The sequence below is a fragment of the Apis dorsata genome, unplaced genomic scaffold (assembly GCF_000469605.1).
Source record: "Apis dorsata unplaced genomic scaffold, Apis dorsata 1.3 scaffold_68, whole genome shotgun sequence".
NCBI classification, from domain to species: domain Eukaryota; kingdom Metazoa; phylum Arthropoda; class Insecta; order Hymenoptera; family Apidae; genus Apis; species Apis dorsata.
In genome coordinates this window covers 1534560-1536900 of record NW_006263366.1, presented here as the reverse complement: position 1 = coordinate 1536900, position 2341 = coordinate 1534560, and positions in this window count along the sequence as shown.

Sequence of the window (2341 nt, the reverse complement as noted above, 5' to 3'; positions counted from 1 at the left end):
TCTTTTTTTTTTTTTTTCGATAAGAATGGTAACTATTCCTCGATCTTGATTGGAACGAGGAACGATTTCAGAATTATAGGCAGAGGGTTTCGTTCGTCTTGGATCGGCCGGACCATAACACATAACGTAACGCACTATAATTTAAACGAAACAATTTAAACGAGGGATGATGGTAACCACACGCTCCACAGAGACAAAGGTGAAAAAAAGAATCGAAGTAACGAAAGGAAATAACGCTGTTGTTTGTGAGATAAACATTTAACAACGCGCTTCGGATCTCAAGCGAATTTCCCTGTATCCGAATGCCCCAACGCATGCATAGTAGTCGGCTAGTGTATGTAATAAATAAAATTTCTGAACAAAACGATACTGCCTTGTTATCCATATTTTCTCACCTCGATGCGAGATTATCTCGTCTAAATATTTTAGATGCTGCACACTGGTATCGATGTGCAATTAATTAAAGGCGGGGACAATGATTCCTTTTGCGGTATTCGGAAAAACTTGGAGCAAGTTGCGTGGAAATAAAGGGTCGTGACAGTAAACTGCTTTCTGCTTTCGCTATATTAACGATGCGGCAAGACTTTGTTTCATTAAGGCCAACAATTACGTCTAATGATGCCCTTGGATTTTTCAGGGGACGCGTTGAACTGCACTCGATAATTCTCATTTAAAAAACGAATTATGGGCTTCGATGTATTGTGAAATTTTTTTCCTCCTCGCGGTAATGGCACCCGATATAGAAAGTCCTTTGACGCGAAAAAATAATTAAAAGTTTATTAATTATCGCGCAGAATTTAGAATTGCGCGATATAAAAATAAGTTAGCGGCCTAAATTTTTTAACGAATGTCCGAACATTGTTAATACGGTTAGAAATTTATAATATATATCGAATTTTTTTTTCTACCCTTCTTGTTTGTTATCTGTTTGATTCTCATTTTTTTCTTTTTTTTTTTTTTTTTTCTGTTTGATTCTCATTTTTTTCTTTTTTTTTTTTTTTTTATCATTTTCAATCTAGTTCCTTTTTGTCGCAATTTTACAAAGTAGTTAACGAAATAAAAAATATATATTTCGTCGTGGAAAAATAAATTTCTGATTAATTATCGTTAAATGTTTCATAAATAATAAAAATTTATAGAAGGAATTAGCTACGAAGCGTCCACATTCGATAACATGGCGACATCTATGAATGTACCGATTGCTTACGAAGGAAGTCAGCGTTTGTATTGTCTGCTAACTTCCTGTTGGAATTCGTGCAACTTGTTCTCCATCGATAACTTATCGAAGACTGGTATTTTTTGTATCGCTAGAAGATAATTAAAAAAAAAGAAAAAATAAGTATAGAAATTATCGTTTCTCCTTATTCTTTTTTTTTTTGTTCAAAATTTATTCAAAAATCGAAATCCATTCTTCGATTTCAACAAGAAAGAAAAAAATATCAAAATTTAGAAAAAGGCCACCGATGATTTGAATTTTACGTTTATTCGGTATATTTCTTTATATATTAGTACATGTGATATTAAGGACGCAGTAATATATTAACTGAACATTGATTCTTGCAGGGTTTTCGTCGCCATCCGCAAGAACTGAGACATCGATATTGAATATTTACAAAAATACAAAAGCTTACAAAACATCGACTACTATACAATGTACTCTTTTTTTATCTAAATTTTCTCTCTCTCTCTCTCTGTTTTTCTCTCTCTTTCTGGTCTACACATCGAAAACTAACACGGATTCCATCAACGACTTGGCAATTATTAACTCGAGCCCCTAAATAATCTAATCGATGCTTAGGTCCTTTCCTATAAAATACAAAAATCAGACTTGTAAGTTTCGCGGGGCTGAAATATTAGAAATTGCGCCCCAAAAGCCCCTATTGGTATGTTTCTTGGTATACAAAAAGCGTGTCGTTTCTCAAAAAGGATTTAAATAGAATTCCAATAAGAAATTCGTCGAAAATTCATTCGTTTAAGAAATTCTTTTATAGTCTTTCTCAAAATTGTAACAAGTCTATCGTTCTTAGGATCGCGTTGCGTTTTCTTATTGTTCGTTATTTCCTTCTCCTTGGTCCTGATGTTACTTCGTCGAAGTTTTGCGAAATCACTTGTCATCAAACGCGGACTACCTTAACGAATCTATTAATGACTATATACAGAAAATAATCGCGTGATAATTCTTGTATTGACTCGTAACGTAAAAAACGCTCTTTTAACAATGTACAAACTGTGTGCTCGCTCACTTGTTCGATTTCTCAAATTTTTACGCGATTTTGGTCAGTTTTAATTGACGTGTGCGATAATCGAAAATAAAATTTCCACCATCGATTTCGATCGAACG